Source organism: Stegodyphus dumicola, chromosome 4 (assembly GCF_044657685.1).
Source record: "Stegodyphus dumicola isolate Sdum_Otavi_A_Nest chromosome 4, ASM4465768v1".
Taxonomy (NCBI): Eukaryota; Metazoa; Arthropoda; class Arachnida; order Araneae; family Eresidae; genus Stegodyphus; species Stegodyphus dumicola.
This window is the reverse complement of record NC_140771.1, coordinates 23,185,959-23,201,289: the sequence shown is the minus strand read 5'-3', so window position 1 is coordinate 23,201,289 and position 15,331 is coordinate 23,185,959. Positions and strand designations below refer to the sequence as shown.

The 15,331-nt window shown below is 30.5% G+C and overlaps 1 protein-coding gene and 1 pseudogene across 2 annotated transcripts in view; one reads left to right on the top strand and one right to left on the bottom strand.

Annotated features, from left to right (window-relative positions):
• Positions 1 to 7,156, top strand: part of mfrn (mitochondrial iron transporter mitoferrin) — a 41,563-nt gene extending 34,407 nt beyond the window's left edge. For both annotated transcript variants that reach the window (XM_085814612.1, XM_035356688.2), the window contains one exon: positions 5,325 to 7,156. The gene's annotated coding sequence lies outside the window, so the exon portion shown is untranslated. The remainder of the gene's footprint in view (positions 1 to 5,324) is intronic.
• LOC118186595 (U6 spliceosomal RNA) lies at positions 1,998 to 2,093 on the bottom strand (annotated as a pseudogene).
• Positions 7,157 to 15,331: the final 8,175 nt, after the last annotated feature.

Below are 15,331 nucleotides of genomic sequence, written 5' to 3'. Positions count from 1 at the left end.
TATTTAGATATCTTGATGTACAGTAGGTATTTCAAACTTGCAGCTCTTGGACTGATTTTTGTGTGGCTTTAGTCCACCATGAAAAATAACAACAAAATATAATTCTGATATTTTAATGAAAATAGGAATTTCACTGAATATTGCAGTGTATATGCAATCACAGGTGCTATAAGGACTCTTGAGATGATCTCTTTATAAAAATATTTAGCACATTTAGAGATGGAATCAACAGAAATTCACTGCAACTTGAAGGCAAACATTCAGTGAAGTGGGTGTTTAACTCAATGTTCTTAGCTAGACTGACAAGCGAGTTATTGCTTTAATCTGAATGAATGTGACAAAAGTGCTGAGAAAGTTAAAATAACATTTTTATTAACTGTTTAACAGAATGTATTATTTATACTTCAAGTAAAACTCCACCACTTGCAGGTATTTGAAATAACGGCTAGCTAGTGTTCTAATCAACAAGAATCAGTGTTACATGTCACTTTATAATTATAAAAATGCTGAGTAGATTTATTTGAGCTTTGAATTAATCAAAGTTACTGTGGCACACTCTACAAAAGAATCAAGTAGCTCTGTCGTATTTTCTTTTTCTGTATCCTCAAAGTAATTATTTTCTGTAGCTAAAATACACAAGAATGAAATATTGCTACTGTAATTTACGGAAATTGAAAGGGAAAGAAAGATTAAAAAATTTTCCATTTTTCTGTAGCTGCCTTTTGTGATTCCTAAACAGTTTATCATAGGTTATATTAATATAGATTCTTTAGCATATTCTATACTTGTTTGTTTATTATCATTTAAAAATTTCAACATCTGCTTCCTTATTTTTAAACAATAAAACATTTCATTTCACTTTTTTTTTTTTTTTTTAAATTTTTAGAATCATGGTCACTATGTTTTACACTTTTTTTGGGGGTGAGGGATGTAATCAAAAATACGGATTGGAAAAGTCTGCATTGATGTAAGTTACTGTTAGTAATGCCATGTACTAGCGGTATGATGAAACTTCCAGCAAGCTTTTGTAACTTTTAGCAGTGATTCATCAGATTTAAAAAACTGGATCTGTAGGAATAATGGGCTTTTTATAAATCTTCTGATTAATAGCATATACAGTCAAAAGTCGTTAATCCGGACTCGTCGGGACTTCGGCGATTCCGGATTATCGATTTTTCCGGGTTATAGATCATCAGTTTAAATCTCGTAAGATGGCATGCAGAAATTCTAAAATTAAAAATATGAAACTGTAATTTATGAAATAAAGAACAATTATGATCTAAAGGGTATCAAAATTTACGAAAAAAAAACTTAATATTTATTTGTTTACTTTATTAAACATTTCTTTCAATGTAAGTTGTTTCGTTTTATGTGATAATACTTTCTCTTTAATTCTATAAACAGACATAATTTCTTGTTCAGTTACAAAGTTCCGTTGTTCAAGTCCTGTAATTGCTGTGCCGAGAATACCGACTAACTTGTCAATCGAAATTTTTTCGTTTTCACTAACCTCTCTGTCACCTTCTTCAAGTCGTTATCCATTTTTTGCAGCAATTCCACTTTTTGTTTGATGGACATCGAAACATACTTTTGTTTTGTAGATCCTTTGGGAGCTCAAGCATCGGAAATTCTTTTTGACATAATCGAAAGTTCAAGTTTACTTTTATAAAATTTCTCTTACAGTCTGCAAAAAATAATAAGCCGCATCCAATTCAAAGATTAAGGAACAACGCAATCATCAACATTAACTGAAATAAATAATTAGATAATTTTAGCTTATACTGTCCGTTATACATTAAATGCGCACGCGAAAACGTATTCTGTGCTTGCGCACATGCATATGCGCAGTCGTAAAGGTATTACGTGCACGCGCAAACGTCTATGCGTATGTGTCAACGCGGCCGCGACGCATGCGCAGAAAGTTTTTAGCTTTGAGGTTCGGATTTTAGATCATTTCGGATTATGGGTGTCTGAATTAACGACTTTTGACTGTATATTTAAATGAAATGCTTATCTGTAGTACAGAGTATCATCCTTGTGCAGGGGCCATGTCTATATCATTCCAATTTTAGTACATCTGCTCAAGTTGCTAAAGTTTCTTTTTGTGATTATATTGTAATTTCTTTATTTTTCTTTTTTCATCTAAATTATTCTTTCATGCTATGAGAACATTTCTTGCATTATTTGAAAGTGTACCTTTTAGACTCAATTTATTTGAAACTCAGTGTCGGTCAAGAGACTCAATTTATTTGAAACTCAGTGTCGGTGTCTTGTGAATTTTCTCTTTTTTTTTTTTTTGTGCTATTAAATTGATGTCTTTTCTCACGTATACTTTTCTTTAGGCTTTTTTTTTATGTAAATATTTCCATTCAGTGTTTGATTATTATCTTTGTTGTTAATTTAATATTTATTTTGTCTAATAAATAATAATTTTTTTTGATAATTTGATCCAAATTGTACTGAGCTTCATTTAAAATATGCTGTTTTGCATTCTAAAAATTTAAATTCAAGAATAAAAAGTTCAACCAACAGTTAAGAAATGTAACAAAACAAAGCATTGATTATTCTTGTTTTTTTAGTATGAAATGGCAAAAATAACACTGTTTTTTAGTTGTGAAATCAAAAAACAACATGTATATTGTCTAGGAATAGGAACAATAATACTTAATAGTGTGAATTCATGTGTAGATAATTTTTAATTAGTTCAGTAGCTTTAAATTATATGCATTGTTGGTACAGGGACTTGATTGATTCCTCCCCTTTTCAGCTTTAAAAGACACACAGAAAAAATGTGTGAATAATTTAGAAGCCTGATCATCAATTGAGAATTACCTGTTAATTCTAAGTGTATGAAAGACGAATAAAAGTCATCATTCAGATGCCATTCCAACTGAAGATTACTCTTTTTTCTTACCCGTTAAGAGACTTAAGAGCAAAGACTGCACGACAAAACTATTTTTACTTTGAAAGTGGTTATTAATAGCCAGGAGACCACAAATATTGACTGTTTTCTGTACAATCAATGAACTGCATTTCAGTAACATCTGCCAAGTTGCAATTTACAAGAATGGGCTGAGATGAGTTGGAGACTATGTAAACAGTGTAGTGAGGTGTTATTTGTTGATGAGAGAGGATATACTCTATTTAGTAATCTGAATGCCTGCAAATATGGTGAACGTAGTATTGTGTAATTGAAACAAATCAATATGTTAGCTGTGTTATTCCTGTATTGAGAAGCATTATGCTAGGTGAATGTACAGGTATTCAGATGAGATTTAATGTTTAAGAACTGTGATGGTATTTGGCATTGTACTGTTGGAAAATTAGGACATTTACGAGTAAGACTAGCATAGACTTTTCGTATATATAAATACTATTCATTATAGTAAGAAAGGAAGAGGTTCAATGTAAAAATTAATATTAATGAACAAGAAATAATTACTGACTGCAATTTATTGGAGCTCAGTCCAACTTTATGAAAGTATATCCAACTTTGCTAAAGTCTGAAGGTGAATGTGGTAGAACACAGTGATGTAATGGTTAACATAGTAGAAGCTGTGTTATGAGAAAGTTGGAATGCTTGGTATAAATAGGAGAATCTGTTGAAAGCATGAAAAAAACCTGTTCTAAGCCTCTATTCTATCTTTTCAGTGAAGTACTTCAAAAGTGAAAATTGTCACATGAAGGCAGTAGAAGTTGTAGTGCTTCAAGAAGACAATTTCTACTGTCTTCATGTGATAGTTTTAAAAGTTGGATTTGACAAAAACATTTCGAGGCGATAAGAAAATCTAAGAATGAGATGAGGAAGCTGCTTGCTATCTGAGAAAAAGAATTCCAGGCATCCTTCCAGCAGTGAAAATGGCACTCAATATTCTTTTGAAGAAGATTAAATGCCAAATCTGTAGATGGCATAATCTTTTTAATTACCTCACTCCTAGTACTTTTTGTTCATTACCTTGTTATTCACTTTGTTAATAGGCTTAATCTGTTTTCTTCAGGAATCATGTTGTGAAACCTGTGTTATTCTTTTACTACATTTATAAGAACAATAGGTTCCTAGTACTATAATATTTTGCATTTTGTCTGCATGGTAATTCCATAATAAGTTATATTTGTTTCATTGTCAAAAGAATGGTTGTATTAAAGAAAAAAATTAAGAAAAGCTAAATAAATTATAAGCATTTAGTTGGAGTTATGTTTCCAGATGCCTTCCGTAGTTCCTATATGGCATCCTCTTGATGTTTTATCCTTTGGGAAACCATTTAGATGATAGGTGCTTAGAAGGTGAGATGTGTTTATTACAGTAATTTGGACAGTCATTTATTCTGAATACAGCATGTTTTGTATGCTCAAAAAAGAAAATGGTAATGCTGAATTCTCTTCTGAAATTTAATTGCAGTAAAAAAATTATTATCCTAACTTCAGTTATTTTGATCTCCAGTTACATATCTGGGTTGCTTATCCAGTTGCATGTTCATTCTCTAGCCAAGTAAAACTATGCTTGTTATTTATTTATTTGCATTTTAAATTTTTTCTCTGCCATAAATAATATATAAAATAGTAATGCAGTACACCTGTATTTTAAAGGTATTAAATTAATTTATGAATATGTGTAATAAGGAGATAAAGTTAATTTATGAAAATGTGTAATAAGGAGATAAAATTAATTTATGAATATGTGTAATAAATAAGATTGGTTTACAATCTTTAGCAAGTATGTAAACTCAAAACATCAATTGAAAAGCAATTGCTTATTTATATAGGACTAAAATTTTTTGTTTAACTTTCTTAAGTCCTTAATTTAGTGTAAGAAGATTGTCTTTTCTAAAACTAGTGTAAATGAGTGATGTTTTCTTTTTCATGGAACAGAAATATAAACATAAATTGTCATATAATATCCAATGCAATTGCTGTCAGTAACTTTTTTAATCGTTTTGGTACAAGTAAATAAAAATTCCATTATTTAATTTTCATACTTCTCCTCCCCCAGGAAAAAAAGTGTATAATACTTTTACAGGTAAAGAAATAATTAGTTGTGAAATCTTTCTGGAGATTAGATATGATAAGAAATAAAATTCAGTTATTTATATTACAATAAATATATATTTGCCCTCCCATCCTGGTCTGTCAAAAGATGTTTTTCAATTTTTGAATTTTTTGAAAATGCAGTTTTTGAAGTTCTGTTTTATTAATGAAATTAGAAAATTATATTTAGTGGTATACAGTTTAAAATTTTTATTTCACTTTTTGGCTGTTATCAAATTATATAATGCATTATATATTATCATTTATTGAAAATAACATTTCTGTATTTTTTCCTTCAGGGTTATACATATTGAAAAATAAAAAAATCTAACTGGAAATCAAAAACACTTTGATTTAGCATCTTCACCTTGAAGAACTATTCATCTTATATTTGGAAGAAATTGCTACTGGCAGCTTCTAGCAGATTTGTAAACTGATGCAAGGTTCACATTAAATTTTTTAGTTTTGCCGGAAGAAACTTTTTCATTAACTTGTCCTTGATATGTTATTTTGTATGTTGCTGATGAGAAGATTTTCAAAGTAAGTTTCTATTTTGATGTATGAAGAATGTTAATATAGGAAGAATGAATTTCTGATCTTAAATTTCTGGTATGTAATTTGAAAGATCCCCCTTTCCCCGGTAGCATTTAAAACTTAAATAATCATCAGCCATAAATTATGTGTTCATATTGTAATTTAGGAAACAGAAACAACACATTTTTGCAGCATTGTGTACTGTTTGCACCTGCTTTGTACTCTTTTCCTCTTTTGCTTATTAAAATAAAACAATATATGCTGTAAATTACTGTGGAAGAATGTTGAATTCTCTAAGTAACGTATCTGTGGTATTAATTATGCTTTCTGACCATTCATTGAAGAGTGCTTTATCACTATTTGGGACAAACGGAAAAAACTGCTGTTTATTTGTGCATGTATACTCTAAAATGCAAAATAATTCTCTCTTATATTGTTCATTTGTTTATATATGAGGTATTTGCCAGTTTGTTGTATTTATGCATGCTTTCATCCTTACATATTGAATGAAGAATTTACATGCAATTCTTATTAAACATTTAATCAACTTTACTTTGAAAATCTTTTCTTGTAGTCAGACCCGGTTTTTTCTCTACAGTTGAATATATATATATAAAAAAAAGTAACAAATTGATGAAATTAAAAAATTTCCTGCCAAACTATGTGATATCTGCTTTGAACTATACACTTGTTGAAGTTTTGTTTCAATAAAATTTTTGATGTTTTAACATTTTAGAGACAGGAAATACATATTTGCCTTCTTTTATTTTATTGATAATATTAAACATTTTAAACTACCTTTTCAATTTAATTTAACGCTTTGGAAAATATATTTAGTTATGTTAAAAATGTTCCTGTATTTAATTATAGTAATTGTCTTGCACTTAATTATATTTAAAATAACTATAAATTAAAATAATAAAAAGGAAGCTAAAAGTAATTAATATTTTTAAGTTTAGATACTTTTATTTTTTTATATTAAGAATAATAAAAAAAAATTACATATAAAATTAGAAACTTTTTCATTCCATTGATTCATAAGCTACAGATGAAATATTTTAATACAGTATATGGTATAATAATTAGAACAGTGAGATGTAACTAGTCAGGTAAACAAAATCAAATCATTTAAAATGAAAGTTACTGATCATTCCAATTCTTTTTAATATATTAGTTCATTGGAGGATGATAAATTTGATACTATAATTATAGTATGTTGCAAGGCATCCCGAATCAATATAAAAATAACTTCAATGTGTATAAATAATTGAGGATTATTCATATCATGTGTATGTAAGATGCCATTTGTAAAGAAAATTAGTTATATGCCAAAGTTGTGATGATAAATTATTGTATGGATATGTGATAATTATGTACTTTTTAAAATGTTGGTGACTGAAAAATTATCTTAAGTACATCAAACATATTTATACTTTTAGGAGCTAAAGAATTGTTTGGGAGATCATTTTCACTCACTGTTAATATAAAATCTTTCATTCCTTCAGTCAAGTTATGTGACATTTTAGAAAGCTCATGCCAAATTATAAAGATTTATAATTGTAGAACAACATGCAAAATAAACTATATATTAAGTTTGTGATTTTATATTAATTTTGAAATGCAGTACATATCATACAGTTTACAAGAACACTTTATTCATCTCAAAAACCTTAAACCATGTATCATTTTTAATTATGTTTAATCAGTTTATTATAAAGAGTTTTTGAAGCTGTCCCATTTTTTTGTGCTTGGTGTACATTAATTATTAATTTTATTTTCATCATATTTAAAAGTATGTTGATAAATAAAAGCTTTCCTATTTTGCTGAGGATTTTCTAAGCATGAAGGTGTAAGGAAATCAAAGTATGAAATTAGCTAAAAACCATGAAATTCAAAATATCTAATTAATATATTTTATATCAGAATCATATTATGAAGAATTGATAATCTGAATTATCCTGAATCATGCATTGTAAAGTACATATAAGTCAGTTTGGAGTTCCTTGAAATAGCACCACCATGTGCTTGAAAACCTTTTGGAATCTCGTAATTAACTGTACATGAATCTTCAATTTTCTATATTTCAAGGTTGGAAGCTGTATGTGTTAATTCTAAGACAAACATCCAGCCTTTATGAACATTCACTGTTTTAGATGTTTATATTTGAAATTATTTATACAGTCAAAAGTCTTTAATCCAGAATGATCTATAATCTGGACCGCAAAGCTACAAAGACACATGCGCATAATACCTTATGCATGTGCATATGCATAATACGTTTACGCATGTGCATTTAATGTATAACAGACGGTATAAGCTAAGCTAAAATTATCTATTTCAGTTAATGTTGCAGATTGCGTTGTTCCTTAATCTTCTAATTGGATCCGGCTTATTATATTTTTGCAGACTGCTAGAGCAATTTTATAAAAGTAAGCTTGAACTTTCGATTATGTCAAAAAGAATGTCCAATTCTGGAGCTGCCAAAGGATCTGCAAAGCTAGAGTATATTTCGATGTCCATTAAACAAAAATGGAATTGCTGCAAAAAATGGATAAAAGCTGTATCCTTTGTTTCTCTAACCATTCCGAAATTTGTTAATCAATTTCATGCTGCTCTGTTCTTCCTTACTAAATGTAGTATTTCATCTTGACGTACTCTGTCTTTGATATGATTTAAATCAAATTTCTCATCATTATAAATATCACGAATACACATCAAATAGTTTTCTGGTTGCAATTTTCTAATTTCGACTATGCGTAATGTATGCTTTACACTTGTGCGTGTTGAAAGAAATGTTTAATAAAGTAAACAAATAAATATTAAGCGTTTTTTTGTAAATTTTGATACCCTTTAGATCATAATTGCTCTTTATTTCATAAATTATGGTTTCATATTTTTAATTTTATAATTTCTGCATGCCATCTTACCAGATTTAAACTGATGATCTATAGTCCGGAATCACCGAAGTCCCGACGAGTCCGGATTAAAGACTTTTGACTGTATTTGCAAATAACATTTTTTCCCTGAATGAAGCATATGAAAAGTAAAATAGTAACATAAGTTTCAGATGACGTTTGAATATACTCTTCATGATATCTTTCATGTCTATTAAAATAAATACATTGTACATGCATATGAAGGACACATAACTATCACCTGATTTGTAACACATTTCATTTGTCAATTTTCATGTAATGTTGATTAATGTTTTGCTATTTTCACCCAGAATGCAGTTTTTTTCCAACATCTGAAATTATTTGGGTTTTCTCCACCTAAGAAACAGCTAGAGGGGGAAGATGCCTAAAGCCATAAAAGACAGTTGCTACTGCTACACATGTTAGATTAGAATTGTCTAAAAATGTCCCATGAGGATCAAGTAGAGCTGCAAGTTATCTGTTGCATATCAGCAAATGAGCACAAAGCAAAATTGAAGCTGCTGTTTACATTTTTGCCATTATTAAATGGTGATTGTGAACTTAGTTATGTCTGCAAAAGAAATAAAATATTCATGTATTTTTTAAGTACCAATATATAGGTAACTTTCCTTGTGCTATTTCACCAAAGAAATGTAATACATTCATCATATTTATTGGTTATCACTGCAGTTTTTTTATTTTTCTTGTACTGATATTTTAAGAAAACCAAACTCTGCAAATTTTGTTAAGTAAATGAATACTGATTAAAACATCCTTCATAAAAATGTACAAGGAATGCTTTTATACATGTGATTATTTTCGTACAGTTTGCTTTCAAGAATTAATGTCTGTATTTTTAGGTATTAATTTGTTTCTTTTTAAATTTAGTTCATTATTTAAAACATTTTTCATATCTGTGTATTTTTATCATTTAAAAAGGATTTTTGTTACTAAGAAAAACCTGCTGACTTTCGAGTTTGGCAACTATGTGTACATTCTGATATTCAAAATACAGCCTCGGTGTTCACATTAAAAATAATCATATTTATTTCCTAACAGATAGCTTTGATTAAAATGTAAATGTAATTTTATTAGATGCAGTAATATGAATTGTACTGTAGTTATTAATATGTTGCAAAGTTTTGAAAATTTACGGAAATTACTTGCAAGGCATTTCTGTTCCAAACATAAAGTTCTGATTATTGGAGGCTTAGAAATCTGGCAGTTAAAATGTACAGAGATCTGTTTTTGAGCCCCCCACCCTAAAAAAAAAACCCAAGTTTCTTTGCGCAACAGCAATGTTGCGTTACACCATAATATGAAATATACTGTAATCATTCTATATGTATCATCTGTAAAGTGTGCGCAATCTACTATTCTGTACATTGCGCGCAGAATTGGTAGTCAGAACACAGATAATCTGTGTTCTAACTACCAATTTCAAGTTTCACACATATTGCATGATTTTCCCACAGTTTAAATTCTCTAGAGGATTATTTGTCACATAGTGTTGGCCTTGGCCCATTTTTGCTGTGATAAGAGGGCCAGAAGCTTCAATTTACTTCTGCAAAATGACTCATTATATTAATAAATTATCTTAAACTAGTACGAATCTCCCGAGAAGAAATTTTACGAATAAATAAACCCATGAAAATAAAGTTGCATCTTTTTTATCTTTGATGCAAAGATTTGCCCTTAGTAATGATTAACCAAAATATTATTACTACTTTCCTAATAGTGCGTTGCATTACAGTTGCCATGCAATACTGCTGGTGCTCATTATTCCACAAGTCACTGTTAAGTGTTGAGGATGATTGTACCAAATTTGATAGCAGAGTTCATGCAGTTCTAATGGATTATGAGGTAGTGGCTGGTGAGTTGTGAGCTATTGCTGCAAGATATTTGAAATGTGCTTGAATGTGATTATTAGCAAGACATCAATTACAGTTCATCAATATATTCCTCAAATAATTATACAATCAAACCTTGCTATAATGATTGCAGCGTATAACAAATTCCCAGATATAACTATAAGGTGTTTTCTCCCTCATTTTTGCATGCCTGCATGTTGTAACTGGAAGTGCATTTGACATGCATTCCAGATGTCTGGAGTTTGAATCTTGGTGAGGGCATTTCACATTTTTGCATTGATATAACCTTATGACAAGTGGTGCCTAAACTGAAAAGCTGGTGGACAATAATTTGTCACCACCAGGATTTGGTGATTGGGTCCCCTCATTCCAAAACGGGGATTATATAAGGATTTTCTCCCTCCTTTTTAAATACATTTATGGTGTAACTAGAATCTCACTCTAGGGGTATTCGTTAGGTCTGGAGTTTGAATCTCGGTGAGAGCACTGCACATTTTCCATGTTCCTGCACCAATATAACCTAATGACTTTATATAACATGCGAATCTTTTGGTCCTTTTCAGTTTCCTATATACTTAATTTATATGGCTGTAGTGAACTTTCAAAGGATACGCAAATCATGTGCAATGGTCTGTATGGATATCTTCAATCTAAATATTCTTTTTTTTTGTATTTTTCATAGTTTCCCCAGAAATTCCATAAGTTTTAATGAAAAAATTACCAATGCTTAAAAATTATCCACAGGTAAGATGTTAGGATTCTCATTCCACATCCTTTCATAAAAAAAAAAAAAAAAAAAAAAAAAAAAAAAAAAAAACCTGATGTTGCATTTCTTTTAAATAAAAATTATGCGAAATAGGTGCGTCACCTAGTTTAGGAGAACGAGGCACAATAAGCAAATCTTAGGACTTCGTATGTTATCTATATGTGGTATGTGTGACCATTAGCAATAATGAGCATAAGTGGACTTATCGATTCCATTCAGATTCTTTGAATGAGTTGTCAAACAAAGCTTTACTATAATGATACTGTAATCTACTAATTTGATGAATTTGGTAATGAAAATTTTGAAACTTTTACTATTCAGAGAAAGAGGAAGTAGTCAATTATATAAATTTGGATTATATTGCTGATTAAAAGGAGTGAAACTTCTTTATTCGTATCCTTTTTTTACCTCCTTGTACGAAGTAAAGGAAGTTGTAATCACGAAAAATTCCGTGTACCTATTTCAATGAAAATATCCATTTTGACCACTATTGAATGCAATTTAACTGTGTTTTTGCATGACATCTCTACATAAGGACAGAGTAAAGGACTTTGTTTTTTCCCCCCCAAACAAATTATAAAACATTTAAAATGGAATCGGAAAAGATTTTTTCGTGGCATTTGTATGTACGTACTATGATGTATTTTGCAGTAATTTACAAAACAGACAATCTTCTTAGTAGAACATAAATTTTATTTCTAGTTCACGATGATAGACAAATTTTATACAATTCTTTAGTGGCAAAATTTTCATACTACTCCTAGCTGGTAAAATCTGCGGAATTCTAATCTTTTAAAACAATATCTCACGTTGCTGAGTAACGGTTTAATACAAATATGGCGTTGCCACTTCAACAATAATTATATTTATTTATTAAATACTAAGATATTACACCCTCTCCACCCTCCTATAAATTAAAGTTTACATTTTTTTTTTTTTTTTCAAAACAACAATATCAGCACAATACAGAATTGAAATACAAGATATAACATAATAACATACACTGAGGAAGAGAGGAAGGAACAAAATATTTTTTTTTATCTATATAGAGAAACAAATTATTTAATCAGGCCAGGGAGTACGACTTAATGCATCTACATTTTTATGGCTTTTATCACTTTGATGAACAATTGTGTAATTGTAGGGTTGTAGTACTAGTGCCCATCTCATAAGTCGTGGATTTAGACTCACATTATTTTTGAGCCAAACTAAGAGATTATGATCGGTCATGATGAGGAATTTAGTATGCCCGTCTAAATAACATTGAAGTTTCTTTACAGCAAATATTATGGCGGCGCATCCCTTTTCTGTGGTAGAGTACTTTTTTTCAGTTTCTGTAAACTTCTTACTGAGGTATAATACTGGGTGGTCATTGTCAAAATATATAACTCTTTTGGATTTAACAAAGGGATACTGGCAAATACCTTTAACACCTAATGCTCAAAGATTAGCCACTTTTGTTACAAGTTTTGGCACATTTAGACCTCTACGGATGCCTTTCAGACTTAAAAATGCACCATTTTCATTTAGTAAAATGATGGCCAAAATCCTTCACGGTTGTGAAAACTTTGCTATTCCATATTTAGATGACGCGGCAATCTTTTCAAACACCTGGGAAGAACATCTAAGTTCATCCTTTTGAGCTATAATGAAACCCACACCAGAGTTTGAAGCATCAGTTTGCAAAATAAACTCCTTATTGAAATCAGGTGCATGTAGTATAGGCCTTTGAGACAGTTTCTCCTTTAGCTCTTCAAATGCTTTTGTGCACTCTTCTGTCCAATTTATTTTCCCTTTCTTTAAGTTTCCTTTCGAAGTTTCTGTTAAAGGTGCTGCAATAGATGAGAACATGGGAATGTAATAATTATAGTATCCCGCTAATCCTAAAAATGCTCTGACTTGACTTTTTGTGGATGGCATTGGAAAATCAAGAATAGCTTTTACTTTCACTTCACTTGGCATTCTTATACCACGACCTACAATATGTCCTAGATATTTTACTTTATCTTGAGCAAATTTACATTTTATTGGCTTAATAGTTAAACCAGCATCCTTTATTTTGGACAAAACGGCTTTCAGGTGACTTAGATGTTCTTCCCAGGTGCTTGAAAAGATTGCCGCGTCATCTAAATATGGAACAGCAAAGTTTTCACAACCGTGAAGGATTTCGGTCATCATTTTACTAAATGAAAATGGTGCATTATTAAGTCCGAAAAGCATCCGTAGAGGTCTAAATGTGCCAAAACTTGTAACAAAAGTGGCTAATCTTTGAGCATTAGGTGTTAAAGGTATTTGCCAGTATCCCTTTGTTAAATCCAAAAGAGTTATATATTTTGCACCTGCTACCGGTTCTACTCGTTGTTCGATGTTAGGTAAGGGGAAGAATTGTGTTTTAGTCAATTTATTCAATTTTCTATAGTCGATACAAGGTCTTGGATCCCTCCCTGCTACTTCTACTAAAATCATAGGAGAAGTGTAATCTGAATCTCCTATTTCAATTATTTTATGCTGAAGCATTTTATCGATTTCTGTTTTTAATATATCTGTTTGTCTAGGAGACATTCTGTATGGTTTACAGTGGATTGGGGTGTTTTCTGTCAATTGAATATCATGCGTTATTAAATGAGTTTTTCCAGGTTTATTAGAAAAGATTTTTGAAAACTTCAGCAGCATATCATGCAATTCTTGAATCTGTTGTTCATTTAGCTTATCACTTAAGGAACTATTTTCTTTAATGTCCTCAAAATCGAACAATGTTGGTTCAGAGTCAATTGTTGGGAAATTTTCCTCCATATCATCAATTTCAGATTGATCTTCTGTAATCATAAGGTTAACCGATTCTGCTCGCCTATGATAAGGTTTTAGCATGTTAACATGGTAGACTTGGTTAAAGTCATTTTTTCCTTCGAAACTCGCAACATAATTGGTTTCGGATAATTTCTTCTCAACCTTCCCAGAACCTTTCCATTCAACTGCTAGTCTGTTTGGTTTATTCGTTGATACAACTAATACTAAATCTCCTTCAGAGAATTCTCTTTTGATAGCTTTACGATCGTACCACACTTTTCTTTTGGTTTGCATTTCCAGCATTTATCTGTAGCCAGCTCTTTGCATTTTTTTAACTGATTTATCAATTAAAAAACGTATTCAACAACATTATTTCCTTCGTCTTCAAGATTCATCCATTGTTCATATAATAATGTTACAGGTGTTCTAAAATTTCGACCATATACTAATTCTGCAGGTGTAAATCCCTTACTCTCGTGCGTTATTGTTCTTAAAGCAAATAGAGCTGCGGGAACTTGCTTCTCCCACACAGGGGCTGCTTCGGTACATAAAACTTTAAAAATTCGTTTGATTGTTCGGTGAAATCTTTCAACAGGGTTGCTCTGCGGATGGTGTACTGAGCTTCTAGTTACGTTTATTCCAAATTTTTTTACAAATTCAATGGCTAAATTCCTCATAAAGGAGGTACCTTGATCAGTTTGTATTTCTTTCGGGAAACCCATTCTACTAAATATTTGTAACATGGCTTCAATTACTGTTGTGCCAATATTAGGAACAGGTACAGCATCCGGATATTTTGAAGCTACACAAATAGCTGTAATTAAATATCTATTGCCATTCGGTGTTATTGGTAAAGGACCGCATGCGTCAAAGTTAATTTTTGAAAATACTTCTGCAATAATTGGTATTAAAGTCAAAGGTGCTTTGGCTTTATCATTAGATTTTCCCAATCTTTGACGTGGATCGCAAGTTTTAACATACTCTTATATTTCTTTATAGCAATTAGGCCAGTAAAAGTATCTTGTTAATCTATCTTTAGTTTTGACGACGTCTAAATGTCCAGATGTGCTATCATGACATAATGACTTAATTGATCCCTATATTTTTCAGGAATAACAATTAATTCCCTTTCATTTCCATTTTTATCTATTTTCCTTTTCACCAACAATCCGTTTTCTTTTACTTTGAAATCATTTGTCTTGCTGGAATTTTCATTTTTAGCTTCGTTAAGCAATGACGCTAGATCTCTGCTTTGATGCTGAGATTCAATCAATTCCTTTGAATTAACATTAATCACTTTCTTAAGTTCCTTGTCTTCCTCATCAGCTTGAGGTAAAATATCTTCGTCAGTTTCAATAAACTTCAGTTCTTTTAGTTTCTCCATTTCAATTTCTCTGCTTCAATCATCTTCATGAGATCTTTTTACTTGAGAT